Source organism: Osmia bicornis, chromosome 9 (genome assembly GCF_907164935.1).
Source record: "Osmia bicornis bicornis chromosome 9, iOsmBic2.1, whole genome shotgun sequence".
In the NCBI taxonomy this organism is placed as follows: Eukaryota; Metazoa; Arthropoda; class Insecta; order Hymenoptera; family Megachilidae; genus Osmia; species Osmia bicornis.
Window position 1 is genome coordinate 7976872 of NC_060224.1, and position 19745 is coordinate 7996616.

The following is a 19745-nucleotide window of genomic DNA, read 5'->3' on the forward strand; positions in this document are numbered from 1 at the left end:
CGTTTGCTAGCAAGATCGGGAAGATTCGCCAGGGATTAGTTGCAGTTACGAAAAACGATAAACGAACAGCCGATCGTTCGCTGCTTTCGACAGAAACGAAAAGTTTCGGCTGCAATATGGCTGGCGAATATGTTCGCAACATACATACGTACCATCCAACCGCAGGATACCGAGAAACCACCGACACGAATTTTGCCGCTCTATCGTCTGAAAACGTGGCTGTTGCGGATAGCAAAGTTGCTGTGCCAGGTGGTGCTTACAAGCACAATAAGTCCGATCCGAAGCAATTATTTCCTCCCTATCGAAACGGATACGACCCGAGCTTACGCGGCCGGTGCCAATACTCGTTCCGGAACCTTCAAATTGCTTTCTTCGGTTCATAAAAATGTAGCCATTGTAGGAGAGGGGAGAAAAAGACGTTTCGTCTCGGGGAATCGTCTGTCGGACTCGTCAGTGGGGCTGACAACAGACGATCCCTGCCCCAGACACCTATCATACCGCAATTCGGAACGCATGCCGGGCGACCGCCAGCGAGAACACTGATCCACCGATCATCTCGTCGCCACCTAGCGGTCCCCGGCCCGAACTAAATGCGTCCGGGGAGACGAAACCCTACTCTCTCCCCATCCACGAAATACCTACACCATTTAAAAAATCATATATCACAATGTTTACATCGAATGGTCATTTATGTTTTGAAAGAAACCCTGCTAATTTCTGGAAACCGTCAGGGGGTTGAAGGCAATTGATCGCTCGAAATGGCCGGGTTTTAGGTAAAGAATAACAAAGCAGAGGGAAGGAAGGAAACTGGTGGACCTAATTAGACCTTTCGTGGTCGAGTGGAACGGTTAATAGAGCGAATTAAAAATAGCGAGAGAAAGAAGGAAAGGAAGAGGATTGTGGAAAGGCAGGGAAAGGAAGAAGGGTGGTTCCAGCTGGTGGCGGCTTTAACTTTCGGTCGACGAGGAAAAAGAAAGCAATTAGTCGTTGGTTAGCGAACACCGGGTAACCGGTCCCTTTCTTGCTCTATCGGAAAACACTCGACTCGCATCGTTTCTTTTCATTTGGCGCGACCAAGCAATCGGGGAAAACCGCGCCAGTGTTTGCGTTGCGCTCGCCGCGAGCTCTTGCAAGCCGACAGCAGCTACTCGACTGGACTTCGATGCTAAAGCGAGAACCTTGTTTGCTGAAAAACCTTGTTCGAGACGTCGTCCTGCACGCCGGCCACAGGAAAGATCGCGATTTTTGTTAGCCGTTGATTAAATTTACCCCTTCGCTTCCCTTTTCATAGAAATCTTCCTGTCTCTGCTTCCTCTGCCGTGAAAAATGGGGTTCCCTATGAAGATCGAACAGCTTCGACGTCTGATGGCTAGTTGCAAGATAGTAATCTTCATAAACTGCACATGTGCTATTCTGTTTTTTATCGTGACAATGATTTCTTTCTCGAGGCGTTCGATTAAACTTCCTTTTCAAAAGTGTGAAAGCGATTCGGCGAGTCTTCTGTATCGTTACAAGGGAATCGATTTTCTCGGACGATGGTCCACGAAGGAGAAGAAAACTGGAAACGGATTTAACGACGGGGTCGGTCGTTTCGAAGCGGATCGTTCATTCGTCCACCGCCACCTACTGATTTCGTCGTTTCGCAATAAACGTTCGAGCGTAGAATATACGGAGGTGCCGTCTCGTGAAAACTCGTTGGAAAGTGGAAAACCGGACACGAAGAGGATAGAACGATGTCGGTTGAAGGATGGGTGCGTGTGTCGGAAAGAGAGGTGAACGGTTTATCCAAACGATTATCTTGGCCCACTTTAAGCGATCGGGAGGATGGACGCGATCGGTCCAAGGGGTTGACAGCACTCGATATGACACTCGATAAATTTACGAGGACGCGCTTCTCGACGTCTGTTCGGGACGTCGCGAGGCCGCTGTGCGACCCTCGTAAAACCGGAGGATCGGTCTCGCGTCGACGGCTTATGACGTCCGCTCGTTTTCACCCGCTGTCCACGACACCGGACCCGCGAAAATTTCAATCGTAGGTGCTCCATCACGCGAAATTAATCGACCACCTAACGAGCACTCTACGTAACGCGTCCCTCCTGACCCCGATTCCCTGGACGTTAAGTGATCGAGGTCAACGATTATGGAGAACACGCGTTCGACGCGACGATCGGCTGGCTCGTTTCGAATTATTACTCTGTACGCCGAGCGCGAGCGATCGTAGGAGGTTTCGCAGTTTTCTCTTGTTCAGCCCCGCTCTTTCGAGCTGTTGTATGCAGTTGGAGAACAGCCAACAACTGTTCGTGGCTGGCCAGCATGGCGTCTCGGCTTAACGTGGCCGCGGATCGAAGCGGCCATCATCAAGAACGACGTCGTTGTAACGCGTCACCGGGCCAAGAAAATCCAAGGCAGACTTTACGATCCCGGTCCGTTCGTCCATCTTGCTTGATAGCGGCGAATCTACGAAAGTGCTTCTCCAGGGAATGACACTCGATTTTTACGCGTTCGCCCTGCCATCGGCTTCATTCTCGTGATATCTTTGTGCGAACAACGCTTCGGGGATTTCCGAGGATTCCTCTCTGGTTGCACTTTAACGCTCTGATAGCGCGAATAGCAATGGCTATTTAATACATTCGTCTCGAAAATTTCATACACTCTCCTGCTGGATTTTCGAAAGCATTCATTTGATATGCACCAACCCAGCACAAGCTTGTTGCCGAACTGATAACTTCCTCGAGGATAATGAATTATGTGCCCGTTGTAAGTCTAATCAGCGCCGACGAGAATAAATAGATAATGCAGACCGAGAAAATTGAATTATTCCCACAGTCTACTCGAGAAAGTTTTGTTTTCAATTTCCTTCGAGCTTGAAAATCCAGATACCACTCGACCCGTCTCCCTTTCATTTTCCTGCAAGCTGATGCGTGTTTCCACCGCAAAATTTCTAACAAATGTTATTCCTCGCGACAAGGATATTCCCGTTGGAATATCGATTCGCCAGGCGATCCCGTTTCTTATCCGTGAATTATGCACAACTTATTTCGCGACGATCATACCGGCATCGGCAGCTCGCGTAAATTCACGACACAACGTTACGGGAGGCGTCGCGTGTCGGTAAACTGTCAGGGAAATAGAATAACGAATAGAAGGACGCTTCGCTTCGCTCCAGATCTGCCAGAGTGTCAACATTTCATCGAAGCCTCGAGGAAAAGAAAAGAAAGGAAAAAGGGGAAAGAGAGAGATTTACCGTAGAACGGATAGTCGCGGAGGAATTTTTCTCTCCTCCAGATAAAAAGATTCTCTGGTATTCGATTCCGCGTCGCGACGTCGCGTCGCGGCGAGCACTCGTTCGATCCTGTCCCGGATTTCTCTTACCATCCTTTTTTTTTTTCTTTCTCTCGACGAGAATCAATGGAATAATGGAGAATCATCGGTGGAAAGCGCGAGATAAGACACTTTATACGGAGCGAAAGGAATGAAGATGTACGACGTAGCCTTCGCGTTTGTCACCAAACTTGTCTCCGACTATTTCGCAGATCGTCGAAGCAGTCATATTTGTTTATCTACTAATGAAACGAACGAGCAAACCGTCCCGACGAATGTATCGCATAAGTTTTAAGTAGAATTATAAATTAAAGCTGTTAACGATCGAGCGATGAATATGCAGGCAGGTTCGGATATCGGGGGATGAAATTCAAAACTGGCAATTGAAATTGCAAAGAGCATATATACATGTCACGAAGCCAATGGTGGAAATATGATAGTCCAGATGGGACGTAACGATTCGACGGGGGAAAAATCTATAATTCACGTTATCGATGTAACGGACGTCGGATTAAGTCTTCGTCCGTTATCGAACGGATGGGACAGTAGACCACAATGCGCAGATTACGATAAGCTGTTCGAACGTCGGCCAATAAATGATATTTCGATGCAACCAGCCACGTTGTTCGAATCCTCGTAACGAATTGCGCTTACAATCGAGCGTGAAAAACGATCGGATTCTTGATAACTATTTCACCCGAATCCATATATCGATTGAACGATCAACGTTAACCGCTCGAACGTAAGGGATCGGTGTCTTACCACGATAGATGGGTGAATTGTCCGCGGCGACAATTTTTTCAGGGAACTTGGTTAAATCGGAGGCCGTGTAAATATGCCCGGGTTATATCGACGCGTCATCGAGATGGAGCTCGGCCAACGGATTAACCCAGAATGCCGAGGTCGTGACACCGAGATCTGGAGCATCGATAGACCGACGACATTCGATTCTATCCGCTAGTTTTTACCCATTTCTTGCCGCGCAATTTCACGCCTAACAAGTTGAAACTTGTCGGACAATTCTTCAAACGGGCAATTTCGAAAAGTGCATCGCAAGAAACAAGGATTACTTTTATAAAAGTCGGTAGTCGCGTTAAAAGTGATTACTATTCCCCCTTAGTACGCTCTATAACCTCTATCAACGCGAAAGTGGGTCGGTTTCATCATGGATTCAGCGATGAATATCCCTCCCCGCCCCCGAAAAAAGGAAAAACTTTCCAGAACGATCCAGCTAAAAGCGAGCTACCGACTCGATAAAATCCACGCTGGTTGTGTTGCAAACGGACCTAATGGACGCATTAAGGCTCCGCTTCGCTCGTCCAGCCAGACGAAAAAAAAAGGAAAAATTCCAAAACAAACGGCTCTAATAGCCCGCAGTTTTCCATCTCGACGACGCGCGGTCTAGAAACACGATAAAACTAGCTAGAGGGGAAAAAAGTACGCGTACGCGGAAGCCTCTCTCTGGTAAAAGTTGACTGAAATCCTGCCGTGTTCCGAACGTAAATCATATGCGAAACTACAGAAACAACGCGTTTATGTACGCGTAAGGTGCGTTCGCTGGTTGCTCGTGGATGAAAACGGATGTCGACTAGCTTGGGAACAAACAAGAAGCGGGAAACGTCCTCCCAGGTGCGGATATCCCGTCCCGTTCTCTCTGCATCTAATTTACATATCAGCCTTACGAGTGTATACCATTTTCTTTTGCTATGGTCGCCTATTCGCCCTGCGGCGAAACTTTGCTTTCGCGGTACAGGTAGGTGACCGTTGTTGGTACGATTTTTCAGCAGAAATTAAATGAAATTTTTCGTTATACGCGTATCGTTCCGAAGGGATTACTAGGTCAGCGTTACTCATAAGGGGAGGTGAAACAGCAGAAAAGGAGAGGCAGGCTGTGATACAGGATACCAAGACAAATGGTCCGAGATACACGGAGAGAATGGTTGTAGTATCGAATAGCTGGTCTAAGGGTATTCGGATGCTAGGCGAGGGGTTTAGAATGTAGCTAGATAGAAACGGCAGTCGATGGGAATACCTTGAGCAGTCTACGTTTCAGACAGAGAGGGCGTAACATCCGAACGAAATACTACAGGACGATAAATCTAAGCTGCAGCGTTCGTGTTTTGCGCATTCGGCTGGCTAGCGTCCATAAATTTCACCGGTATCCTATATCTTCGCGCAGACCCGAGGGAATAAGCGACTCGAAACGGGCTTCGCGATCTTGTAGCCCACCGATGTAGATCGTAGGAAGAAAGCGAGCTAAGAACCTGCAAAGCGACCGTGAATCTGTCGAATAAACGTTCCTACAACTCCAACACCCGGCAAATCGAATCCTACGGAAGGGTGGCGAGCTTCGAACCTGAATTGGGCCAATCTTTTCCACCCTGTTCCCGACGTGTGTGTACGAGTTATTTCTATAACTTTTCACGCGTGTTCCTAACAAAAGAACAACTTGTATTGATTCGCATTAAGCAACGAAAGAATAAAAGCTCGTTGCTTTAACGAAGTACAGTATTGTTGGGAAAATGGGGTTTTGTCTCCGAGACGGATTAATAATTTGTCGCTGTTTACCGGCTTCCTCCGTCCCCTTGCTGCAGTCACGTCGTCGTCTAGGGGAACGTAAAAACCTCATCTTAAACTTGTGTCGCGATTCTCCTTTGTTCTGGTTGGCTAGACTGCGAGTATTTGCATCTGCACCCTCGCGGAAGGGAAAAACTGTTCTTTCGTACGGGAAAATCTTGCTCGTTACTCGTTATCCCGACGCGTCCCATTGTTCGATCTGTCACACAGACGTAAATTCAAGAGGAAATAGAAAAAAAAAAAGGAAAGAATTAACGCTACGACGCGTGACGACGCCTCGTCACGGAGAACGATGAAATTTATGCTTCGCGAGAGAAGGAAAATCGTGATAAACGTGTGCTTCCCTAGCGACCGGAAGTATCCATTGTACGATCGAGGGAAACGGGGAAAATTTTATTCGACACCGTCTCCTCCTTCCTTTTCAATTACCGTTGATATTTTGTTTCAAAAACGCGAAGCAAAACGTGTTCGTTCACCATTCTTTCGAAACACGTAGCATAAATTGAAATTGTATAAAATGAAAATGTATTTCCATACGATTCTGATTCTTGCCCACGGGTTTTACAGCATCCCGTAAACAACGAGAATGAAAGAAAAAGAGAGGAAAAGGAATGCATTCTAATTACGAAATGGAATTCGAACGTCGTCCACGGGCTCGCGTTAATTGTTTTCATCCAATTAAAGAACTCCGGCCGGAAGGGAACGTTTCATTATTTTAAGAGACGTCGTTTCTTCGACGACTCATCGAACGGAGAGTCGCAGCCTCCGTCGGATCGTTTCTATCGACGCCATTTTCCAAGCCGTTTAATCCTGGTAATGCGAAACAGCGAGCGTAGCAAGCAGCGCGGTTAACTGGTACCCGCGCGAGCGGAAAACTCGCGCGTGCTGTTTTACGGTGTCGTCGTTTCGATAGTTCCGAGTGGCCCGTCGAGACCAGACGAAGGAATTGCATTTGAAATTGTAATACCCTTTCTTCTTTCCCCCTTTTCCCTATTTTTTTCCTTTTCTTTATGTATCTCCGAGGATACGAGATTTTCTTTGCCACTGGTCCCTACCCCTTCGATTGCCTGCGAATTTTCTCCGGTTACACGTTCCGTTTTCTGAGATTCCCTTGCCGGAAACGCGTAACGACCAGCAACCCTTTTCCCCGGTGTCTCCCTCGAACCTTCGATTTAATTAACTCCATCTTGTTCACGATCCTCGTTCGAGGGCGCTTAATTTAAAATTCCTTTTCCTTTTGATTCCGTTAATTTTACGACATCGAAACGTCGACGAGGATAGCTTTAAAGAGCCGGTGAAACGTCGAATGATAATCTTAAACTCAGGTTGTTTCTTCGTGTGAGAAAGGATCGTTGGCGTCGCTTCGTTGACCAAGGATCCCCTGGGAGCCTTGGAGAACCGCGACCGACATTATTTACGCGGAGTAAGGGTGGCCGGCTTGTCGCGTGGTCGTCGTTTAATCGGCCTTCTAATCCGGCGTGATCGTGGTTGCTGATCGGCCGCCTCCTGGATTAGCCGGCAAGATTAATCGATTGCTAGCACGCGACGTGACCAGGCCACGTCGAACAGTTACCAGATCATCCTGCCCTCGGAGCTACGTCGGTTTTTAAGCGAAAATTTCGAAGAACCTTCGGGATAACCGCGCGATATCCTTGGCTCGATCCCATAAAACGATCGGTTAATATCCAGCTGGCGTCTCGGATGGCGCGTGTTGGCTGTTTAACTCGTAAAATCGGTTGAAACAGGGTTGTTTAATAGGGGACACGCATCCACTTATACGCGGTGTGTTTCGCTTCTTTCGCAGCCACGACACGGCAACCAGAGATGAATTAAACCGATTGGCTGGCGGTCGTTGCAGAAACGCAGCTGCTGCTACTACTCCCGAAGGATAAGCACGTTTCTGGGTTATCTGGATGCCAGTTATCGTAAATTTCGGAAAAAACCCCTACAACTGTATTATGCTGGCGCAAGTTCGTCCCGCCAGCTACACCGCTTCGTAAGGGTGAATTTGCATAATAAGTAACGGCCCACCTAAATCGTGCCTGTTCAATTTCTTTCTTGATAATGAATAACGAATAAATTAGCATCCCTCCTACGGTGCCCGTTTAACGACGACTAAAACCACTTAACTTCTTTCTAAAGTAACATATTTCGCGTCAGCCTTTTTTTAGTCCATCAATAGATATAATAACGTGGATTCTGATAAAGGATTATGCAGATCAAGGGGAAAACCGATACGCTTTTCTACAAGGGTAATTTGTCTCTTTCGCGATAACTAATTCTTTCACGATCAATCGTGTTTACGAAACAGATGGGTTCCTTTCAAATAATAATTGAAAGCTCTTAGACGAATACAGCGGAGATCCGTCAAAAGAAATTTCTAAGATTGGAATAACTACTGCTTCTGGCTCAACTAAATCATAAGATACCGCATTTCTATGAGAACACAGAGACCGTAAGTGACACAGACGGAAGAAAATCAAATCTTCTGCTGGGAATCTGTTCGCGCAGAGAAAGAAAAACGGAGAAACGAGCTCTCACCCTGCAACCCCGTGTCATCGAAATTCTACGGACTCGAGGTTGGGGAGAGGGTCGACGATGAGCTTTCTGCTTCTTGTAAAATCAAGCAGCTGCATCACGTGTTCCGCTAGCGGAAACGAGAACACAGCCGCAATGGCGAACGGTGAAGGAAGAAGGGAAGGAGCAAAAAGAGAAAAGGGGGAAACAAGAAACGCGCGTCCGGGGCAGAAAGAAGAAAGGCCGATTCACTGGCACGAACCAATATAAATGCAAAAGCAATTCGGTTCATCTCTGGAAGCTTAAAAAAAAGAAGCGAAAAGGAAAAGAAAAAAAAGGGAAAGAAATGAAAAATAGCGTACCATTGATATTCCAGTCGACGTTACAGGGAAACCTTCAACTGCAGACCTCGATCATAAGAGTTTCTATACGTTCTTGTCTCGTTAGAAAAGAATTGGTTTCTTTTGTCTCTGTGCATGAATACGATTCTCATCGATATTCGTTTAGATCGAGAATAATACAGGAAGAATCTGGATGCTCGTTTTTCATCCGTTCGGGAACAGGGAGACCCGTACCGTTGGGATTATTTTAATCTGTTAACTGGGTCATCTTTCCAGCCAAAAAGATTTACTTCCCTGTCGCTTAATAAAATAAATAAACAACTCTATACCTACGATATATCCGCTTCGCGGTACGAAGCGCGATACTCTACGCGTTAATCCTCGGACCCTATTCGGGAATGAAAAAGTTCCTATTAAACGTTAATACGTAAAACGTCGAGGAGAGAAGCGATTAACGGAAAAGCGTCTGTCGCGTCTCTCCTCGTCGATGGTTTTTCATTTCGAGCCGGATTCGAGGACAAAACTGTCGAAGGTGTTTTTTGAAAAATTAAAATTTCCCCTGCCCTCCGGCGAAGGAGAGCTGTCGTTCGTTGACGTTTCGCGCGAACGGTGATCGATCATCTGGTGTCGTTCTCTCTTTTCACGGGGACAATGGGTGGATGAACCCGAGGAACAAATGGAAAGCACGATCCGACGATGAATCGTGGCCAGGCAAAGAGCCCCGCAACTTCCGAAGAACTGGCCTTTAAGTCGGATTAAAGGAATGAATATTAATAGACGCGAGGTCGAAAGTTTGTCGGCTAAAGTCGCTCGTTAAAAAGGAATATAAATGCACCGAGATCGATGGAAGATTTGAATCGGTGAATTTTTCATTCGTTCGCTTTCAAAAGATTTCGTTGCTAAATATTTTTCCTCTTCAAGTAGGAAGATAGAAAAAAGAAGCACGAACGGATCTTTTCTGTTCGCCGTTTGTAATCGCGGTGGTGGAAATGGTCACGTAAACGCCGGGATATTCCAGCTTGAAAGCTTTCATCGAGAATCCCGAAGTAGAGCAGCTTTCATCCGACAGACGTAAAAGGAACTGATCGAATGGCAACGGAAACGCGCCACTTAGAGGCTCGTTAAACGTTTAAAGTCAACGTAAAAGGAGGATAAAGATGCTCTCGCGAATGCTCGCCAACCAATTTCATTAGCTGCCATTCGATATCACAATTTTATATACCGTTAAAAATGATTAAGGATCTCGTGATCGATGTAACCACTTTGCGCAGAGCTTGCGTTGCTGATCTTGTTATAGCATGCCCGTCTAATCTGCGGCCCGCGGGCCACTGTGACTCCTTCCCCCACCACGCAGCTCGCGCTCGGCTCCCCCCACTCTTCCAATATTTCACGCGTATCCCTAGTCCTAGCTGCTAGAAACCGCTGCCCCACTACTGACACTACTGGATGGTGGGGGAAGTCAGAAGCTGTAAGAGTGGGAGCAGTGGCTCTTCCGCTGTGTTATAGCAACATACATTTCACCCTTTCCCTCTTGAATTTTCCTGTCCAATTTCCAAACGAATCTGCCGGTTAAAAAATGATCCTCGACGATGATCACCGTGCTCGATCGAGGAAAACTATCGCTTCCTTCGTCAAATTCGCGCCACCCTTGTCGCTCGAGCGTAACAATGCTCCGCACGTCGAGCGAGGAGGTTTTTAACTCGATACCCTATGAGAAAGGGAATTAATCACCTTGCTATCAAAGCTTCGATTTTTCCTTTTTATTTTTTTATCAGAGTTCTCGCGAATGTTAATGGTAGCGAGTCCTAGAGAATTTCCAGTAGGTTGGAACCTGTAGGTAGGGGGTGAGTGTCGCGCTGCATCCTGGCGAACGGCCACGCATTTATACGTCGATTGCTCGATGACAAATTACCGTGGCGGAATTACCAGCTCGCGATAGCGAACAGTCACCGCTAAATTCTGCTCTGTAATTTTCTTCCCCTTCGATTTCCGTCCCCTTTTCCCTCAACGTATAAATCTTTCTCCGCCTTTTTTTGACGTATAGCCACGATTTTTCACCCGTTCCGCGACCTCGTTCCACGAGCCGATGAAATTGATAACGACACCGGCAGAAATTATTAGCGCAATTTCGGTAATAATAAAAGACTTTCTCCTGATAATTTCCCGTTAGGAATCGACGCGATCATCGACTCGAGAGAGACTGACAGTTAATCTGTATTATCCGTAACGCGGACGCGGATCGTGTTCGCGATTATGGAAGGCAGGGACGCAGGTGAAACGCGCGAAACTTCCGGTACGTGCGGTCGGAAATGGCCATCGAGCGTTCCGCCTCGATGTTTCGCCTCTCTGCCCGATAGAACATTACGAGATCCGAGCCTCGTATACAAGCCAACCCTATACCATATGGCTCTTGTCCTGAGAGACCTAATTTAACTGCCCTACGGGACATCGAATCGGCCGGACCTATCGTGAAATATTTTACGTCTTTCACTTTTTCGGCTGTTTGCGGTGAAACGATCGAAAATTAGTATCTGGTCGGTAGAGGCGAGTTAGAAAGGACGCAACTTCCACGGGGACACGTATAGACGTGGATGAAAGGTGTACGAGGGTTATACTTAATCTATCTTGAGGCTAGTCGACCATGAAAATCAGGCCACTGGCCAATCGCTGGGAACGTGGAACAGCTCTGCGGGATCGAGACATTTTCTGCCTCATTTCTTCGTGAAGTTGCTGCTATCAGCGGCGACTTTGCCTCCCTTTACTTCCGTTCTTGCCGAGTCGAGAATTCGGTGCAACGATCGCTATCGATTACGGATAGGTGATCATTTTTTAAAAGACTGCCCGACAAGTTACCGTATCCTGCACGAAAATTCTCTAACGATCTTGTCCGTCAAAGAAGGAAGGTTCATTAAAAGGTGGAATAGAGATTGAAGGTGTATCAGAGATCACGTTCGCGTTCGAGATCGAAACGTGAGCAGGGCTTTATGGTTGATAAGATGAACGACCGACCCCCCACAGCCGTGTACTCAACGTCTCGTTAATTTCGAGAAAATTGCCCGACCAGCCACGAAAACACACAGGGTGGCGAGCCACGCGGCGTGAGACTACTTTTAATGGGATGCTCCTTTTAATGGAACCAGAAACCGCCATTACGATATTAACAGGCTGCCGAGCAGACGGCCAACAGACGGCCAGATTGTTGATCGATAAAAGGAAAATTAATTTTCCTCCGAACGGCTATTCCCACGAGGACGATGTGTCCTTTAATTAAATCCCCTTTTACTCAAATTATCTCGTAATCGTATCCAATTAACACAGAATACACGAATCGTTCGAAATTGCTACTTCTTCCGATAAACTTGCCAACGGTGGTTGATTTAGCAAACCGACGAAAGAAAGAGTTTCTATTCGAAGCACACCCGTCGGAACAAATCAAAATTCGAGCACAGTTTTACGATCGGTCACGTAGAAACCGCGATTGCTTCGATTTGTCGTGGACAAAGGGTCGCGTACAAAAAATTCCAACCGTTCGGTTTGACGATCGCTCGAACGACCCTGGCGTGTAACAAACTTGATCCTTTTCAATCCAAAAAAAATAAATAAAATATAAAATTTCAAGAGACATCGATTTCGTAAAATATGCGATCAACCAAGTGTTAATATAATCGACCGATCGAAGCAAGTGCACTCTGTTACCAAATTGTTCTCCAGCTATTCCCAACGCGTTCCGCGAATTTCTAGGCCATCCTAGGTTTCACCGGCAACAAATAATTTGCCCGGTTCTCGCTTGCTCGTTACTTCTTCTCCTCCCGGAGAACCATTAAATCCCGCCGAGCTCTGCTCACCTCGATACAGGGATTCTATTAAATTCCGATTTGCAAGTAGATTCCAGGGCGTTTCATCAAGTTCCTGGTAACAGGATACTCGAGAGAGAGAGAGGGTGCAGCAGCATCTGGTAGCCAGCTAACGTGATATAACTGGTTCTCGCAAAACGTCTGTCCTGTCTATCTGGTCGTTCGTCCGTCTGATTGAATCTTCCTTGAATGGGCCAACGACCAAACGAACGGAACCAATCTCACCGATAGTGGGAGCCTGTACGAGACGTAACGTAAATTGACTCGTTTTCCTGGTATTTTCCATTATCGCGGGATAACCACGTGGCTGAAGAGCGTCGGCGAGATTACACGAGCTGTGTCTAGAACAGACACCACTCGACGAGCTGGAGCTTCTCGCAAGAAAAGAACCTCCCTGCTCCACTTCTTTTTTTTTTCTCTTTTCTTTTCCTCGCCACCTCGTTTTCCTGCTACCGAGTGCGCGGCCGCTTTATATACACCGAAAAAGAAGGTAAATAGGAAAAGAAATGGAAAAAGCGAAGATGTGTTTCAGCCTGAACTGGACTACCCCTCGGTGGAGCTACCTAACCCCTTTTTACACGTGGAAACAGTCGGGTGCCGGGTCGGACGGTTTGTACAGGGTATTTCATAAGAGGAAGTGAAATTTTAACGCGCTTCGTTTTCCTTTCCGTTTCTCACAGTCTCCGAGAACGTATGTACGTTCGACGTAATCTCGTTTCTTATTTACAACTTCATCGCTCAGGTGTTTGGACGGATATTTTCCTACTTTCGAGGGAAATTTTTAAACAAAAACGATTTCGAAACTTTTCGAATACGAAAGTTTCCCCGCTGCGTTACCGCGCACCGTTGGGTCCGAGTTTCTTTGTTTCAATATGCCATAATTTTCACTGGAAACGTACCTACTGTCGCGTTAATAGCCCGGGTTTACGATACGAATATTTTACCCGGGATAAGCGTGAAATACGAATTATACCGGCTGCGAAGTGTCGCTGGAATTCGTAGGAGATAGGGGCTAAAGGAATCTAACCTAGATAAAGTGTAGATATAAAAATAAAATAAAGAAGCAGTAATTTGGAAGGAACCCGTCGAACGACGACAAGTGCCATCGTGAATGTATCGACTATGGACCGTTCAAAATCCCATTTCCCATCGAAATTCCACGAAGATCTCGAGTTCCAGAGCTTTAATATTCCCCCATCTGTGTTAAGGACGTCGAAGTGGAATTTTCAAAGGAATGTAATTTGAGTGATGGACCAATTTGTATAACGCGACACCTAGGAGAAACGAAGTTACGAAGGAATAACCGTCCCTCGGTGTTGCTAAAAGCTCCGTAGCTACGGTCTAATGAAAGGAATTAGGGGTAGAAAGCAAGGAACCGCGTTTAAGGATCGAACCTCTAAGCACAGCTAGATCCTGTTCCTGATACAAGCTCGATGCCTGAATGGTCCGACACTCGGCCTGTCACAGACACCGTCTCGAAATAATTCAAAGATACAAATTGCTCGCGAAACGAGCTTCGTTCTCTCCTTCTCCTGTGATCGATACCGGTGCTTGTGGCTTTCTGCCCGATAAATCGTTCAGTATATAGGGTGGTGCTTTGAAAATCGCTCCCATCCACAAATTATACTTTACCACTTTTATTTCAGAATAACTTCAGAAAATATTAAGTGTTTTTTTTGAAGAATTTGGAACCGATTTTATACACTTCACCCTCTCTGTAATTCACGTTCCCGGCGTCGCGTTTTATGTACAGTGGTTCGGAAAAGTATTCGAACACTCTTTGAAACAGAATATCTTATTTAAAATTGGACCAAGTGACTTGAGGTTTTTTGAGAAGTTATACAAATTAATTTAGTAAGATATGTGCTGTTGTCGTTTTAAAAAATTACAATTTGTTGAAATCGTGAAAGAAAATAGCGAAGGGTAATTTTTCAACTTTTTTATGTGAGCATGTAATGAAGATTTAAAATATGTCTTTCGTAGATTCAAATAAGTTATGTGGCCTTCGATCAACCGAGCCTCCGCGTTATCTGAGACAACGGACTGATCCGAGCACTCCGCATTAATTGAGGTGTATGCTCGGATAATACGGAAAAACTCGGATAGAACGGATGAAACCGCTATGCCTATGCTGTACGCGCGTAGTTAGATTTCCACTTTTATATACTTTTGTGATTAAATTTCATTCTATCATTTCAAATACATAAAAAACAATTAAAATTTTCGAATTTTTTATTTCTTCCGTGTTATCCGAGTTTTCGCTTATCCGAGGGACTTCCTCCCCACATTACCTCAGATAAACGAGGTTTTATTGTAATTAAAATTTCCGAAAAACGCGAATTTTCAGAAATTTTAATCAAAAAACCTCAAGTCATTTGGTCCAATTTTAAATGAGGTATTCTGTTTTAAATAGTATTCTAATACTTTTCCAAGCCACTGTAGATGTTTTTTGAAAAATGCACTCACCCGATGAACACGCAAACGTCCTTCCATGATGAAGACAGGAACTCAACTCTGTCTCTTCTTTCATCTACTTGTCTCGCGCTGAAACAAACAAACGAAACATTATTGTAGAACTTGGATAGAAACGCAAAGTTTAACGCGCGTAGAATACGCGTGGTAGTAAGCGGTGATGGAACAATTTAATTTAGTTAAATAACCAAAGTAGGAAAATCGTGTCTGCTTTCACCGTGACAATCAAGTTCCTCAGTACAGTGAAATGTATATTTTACTTTTTCTACAAGATGGTAGCTGTGTAACCAAGAAGGTTAGCGGAGAATCTCGTTAGTTCTTGTAAAAGTCGAATCGTGACCAATTTCCACGAAAATGAACGCTGTGTATCCGAGCGAAAAAAAGATAGGGAGAAGAAGGAGTAGTTGTTAGCCAAAGTCTCTTCTACTATATTAAACGCCATAAAGTCTGTCGTCGTCGTCGTCCATTCAACGGACGAAATAAAAGTACATTTTATTCTGCCGCGAGCGGAGTAATAAAAATCAATTGAGCTCGACAAAGGAGACAGTTACACGAGGCCAAAGTTTCCTGCGCTTTCCGTCTGCCTGCCTCTCGAAAAGTCGCCACCAACTTTCAAGATAAAGACAGATTGTTCGAATAGGTCTTCCCGTCGCAGATTATAGCTCGGTTACATCGTAAGAGCATTACGATGAAGCCGGGGCTTCCTTTCGCGTTCTCTTGCTTACATATCTGCCTTCCACTGGAAAACTACCAAACACGTGGCCTCTACGCGCAACCGGATACCGAAAAAGAAATATCTGAATTACTTCGGGAGGGAAATGTTGGTAGCAGAGTCAGCAAGCGGTTGAAAGGAGGCTGGCAATCTAGCGAAGCCAACCACTTGGCAAGAGGTAACTGAACATTACGTATTCGTGTACAAAGTCGAGGATCGATGTTTGCGGGGGACTAAGATTAATGGCCGTCGAGTTTGACGTTCAAAGTTTTTCATATCGTCCCGTGGCCTAACTGGGAAGCAAGCAGCCTTTCTTGGCTTTCCACGATGCAACCACCGGGCCTCTGCCTCTAGTTCTTCTTCATTCGCGATTTACATGAACGAAAGTCGGTCTCGCGTTCCAAAGTTAGCCGAACCGTGGCCGAAACTTGTACGAACAGTTTCCTTCACGCTCCATTCGTCTGATTTACATGAAATTCTACGTAGGTATGATGTATTCGGGTTAGATCTTTATTTAGAAAAGAGCAAGGGTTAAGCTCTGGCGCCGATGAAAGGTGAAATAGAGTAGTCTTTGTTGAACGTTGCCCCCCGGGGAAAGCAGTGTTGACATATTTTAATTTCCCGAGCACGGGTATTATCGCGTCACGGTAAATATATTTTAACGAAGACACTTTCGTTAACAAGCCGCCTAATTAAACGGCCGACCGATCGATTAATTGGGAAAGACGCGGCGCCGGTTCGCTATCTACTGTTTGCAATTTTCTCACGCCGACAAATAACGGGAATTAATTGGATGTGAAACAAAGATGTGTAGATTAATTAGCCGACACCTGAACGCAACAAATTCTCTGTAAATACCGCGCGGAATCAATCGACAGGCAACAAGTATCCGAACGCCTCTCTTGTTTTTCAAAAGAATTAACGAATGTCATTCTGAATATTTATCATCCCGAGTCATCCCGAATTTGTGAAAAAACATTTTCAACTATGGCAAACGCGACTGCGAAAGGTTAATGAGCAACCAACCGGTTACAAATAAAAATGTATAATCGTTGCTCGCAAAAACGTTTCTCCATGAAAAAATAAAAGAGCAAACACTCAACGAACAGGACGTCTCGTTCCGCGCGACATTGGAATCAACATGAAGCTACTGAAACAACTCGTGAATAAATGGCGAGGCCATAAATCCGGCGGGAAAGCTTTTAATGCGATGAACGAAGGCATCAACAGAGGTAGCGACAGGTTACCTGTCCTTTCCGGAAATCGTATTTGTTCGTCCTTCCGTCGTAACATTTCCGTTCGGTACGCCCCTCCAGAGAATAAATTTCATCCGAAATTGCCAGGGAAGATACAGAATATACGTTTGCAGACATCAAAGGGAACATGGTATACAGGCCGGATGCGTTCGGTATTCTCTTTGCTAGCCGGTATATAAATGACGCTTATCTCTCCTTCTTTTTTTCCTCGCTTCCACCCAGTTTTTCCCTTCCGTTCCTGTACACCTCTAATTTCCCATTCTATCCAGTTGCGGCCTCCCTTTCCCTCTGTGGCCGATGTTTGCTCCCTGTTTCGCTCGTGCTCCCCGCGATAAGGTTTACCCTACACATTATTACCTCTCCCCTTCTTGACCTCTTCCCACTACGCCTTTCCTTTCCCCTAACCTCTAACTAATGCCTTTTCCATACAACTCCACTTTGCCTGCTAATGAACCATTTAACGGTCTAATTATAAAACGATCCTTTCGCTCCCTTTTTCACGCATTGCAACACGCTCGCTACTCGAGCCTTAAACGTACCAACAAGAATGGTACTTTGAGTCGAATTACAGTATGCAGGAGAGGGGAGAAAAAGGCGTTTTTCGTCCCGGGATCATCTGTCAGACTCGTCCAGTGGGGCTGACAATCGACGACCCCATTCCCGGACAGATTATTGTTTAAGGAGCCTTGTGGGGTTAAACACCGCTCTGCCGTTCCTAAGTTTGCACTTATACCGGCGCTATTAGATCCACCTCCCAGCAATCACCCCCCAACAAAGTGGCGCCGGGTAGGTCATCAGCGGGTACGGAAGACTCAACACTCGACTCATTGTCGGCGTGTAAGGAATTTTGGTCTAGGACGCTTCTACTGTGCAGAGATAAGATGTTGCGGAGGCTAAGGAATGCGGGTACGATTGGTCAGAGTTTTCTAGTCACGCCTAATGCACACGCATTCTAGACCGTCGCGTGTTATTGGTCGAAATGTTCACACATACTAAGCACGCCGCAAAGTCAAATAGTGTGGGTGCGTGACAACGAGGGGACTAGGCGGGGCAGACCAAGGAGGCACTCCTTAGCCTCCGCAACATCTCATCGGCGCACTGTACTTAGCAGAAATGCACACGCATTCTAGATCGTCGCGCGTTATTGGTCGAAACGCTCACACATACTAAGCCCGCCGCTTGCACACCGCAAAGTCAAATGGTGTAGGTGCGTGACGACGTTGGGACTAGGCAGGACAGACCAAGGAGTCACTCCTTAGCCTCCGCAACATCTCATTTCTGCTAAGTACAGTGCACCGATGAGATGTTGCGGAAGCTAAGGAGTGACTCCTTGGTCTGTCCCGCCTAGTCCCAACGTCGTCACGCACCTACACCATTTGACTTTGCGGTGTGCAAGCGGCGGGCTTAGTATGTGTGAGCGTTTCGACCAATAACGCGCGACGGTCTAGAATGCGTGTGCATTAGGCGTGACTAGAAACCTCTGACCAATCGTACCCGCATTCCTTAGCCTCCGCAACATCTCATCGGTGCAGAGTACTGTGCATTGCAGCTAAGTTGCCGAGCACCTACAAACTGAACCGACAGAGGGGCAAGGTGACTGTGCGTTCGCTCCACCTAATCCCTTCCAGGAGCCCGTAACTTGAAAAGTGATCGGCCAGATTGCATAGGCGTAAAATTTCCATATTTGCGGAAGATACATTTAACTATATAAACATGCGATTTTTATAATCTTCGTTCTTGACAACAGTTGTTATTATGCAAAATTTATGGAAATTACATTATGGAAAATGTAAAAACTCTCCTGTTTTCTTCATAATGTAAACCCCGAATCTACCTCTACGCCAATACATTCAACTCGCCGCTCGCTATCGCTTCATCTCATTCTGTTTCAATGTCTGTCCTTGGCGACGTTCGTTACGCGATAGATTTGTGGATGTAAGGGCCTCAGCCAATAAACATAATACGTGTGACTGGAGGCAGGTCAACGAATTTGATTGGACGGCAACTTAGCTGCAACGCACAGTACTTTAACAAGCTAACCTGATTGGGGTTAGCAACTACACCCACCAGGCGCTTCGCGTCCACAGCCAGAGCGCCCCGTTTGCCACCAGAATAGGCGCGGTGCCTGGACCACACCACGGGCAGGAGGGGTTGCCACATGGCTGCAAGGCCCCGAACGGCAACTTTGTGGTCCCCCTGCCCCAAACACCTATCACACCGCAATTCGGAACTTTTATATATTCGAACTGCATGCCGGGCGACCGCTAGCGAGAACACTGATCACCGATCGTCTCCCCGCCACCTAGAGGTCCCTGGCCCGAATTAAAGGCGTCCGGGGAGAGGAAACCCTCTGCCCCTTCTACTAAACGCCTAAAAGTACGAGTCTTGAAAAATAATATAACATCCCCAAATCCCCTAGAATGTTTCCTCTGGGCTTCGCCATTTACCTACATGCAATATGTACGCTTTAATACTCGTTGTCTCCGAGAACTTACGTCCGCTCCGACTCCGTACGAAATTTTACGGTCCTTTTACAACCATTCCATCATTTTATCCGTCTACCCTGGCACGCTTCGGGAAGAAGCTTTTACGACACGTAGAAGCATTCTTACTTCCGAATGAGCTCGCCAAGAAACGAACACGAACTTCCTGTTTTATTTAATCCGTTTGATGTGCTCCGACTCTTTCTTCTCGA

At 46.1% G+C, this 19745-nt stretch overlaps 2 protein-coding genes across 3 annotated transcripts in view; one reads left to right on the forward strand and one right to left on the reverse strand.

Moving 5' to 3' along the window:
• Positions 1-19745, reverse strand: part of LOC114875078 (protein Skeletor, isoforms D/E-like) — a 226049-nt gene that overhangs the window by 129806 nt on the left and 76498 nt on the right. The window contains 1 exon segment of the mRNA XM_029184999.2: positions 15077-15154. The gene's annotated coding sequence lies outside the window, so the exon portion shown is untranslated.
• Positions 1-19745, forward strand: part of LOC114875090 (complexin) — a 174928-nt gene that overhangs the window by 94351 nt on the left and 60832 nt on the right. The gene's annotated exons all lie outside the window — the stretch shown is intronic.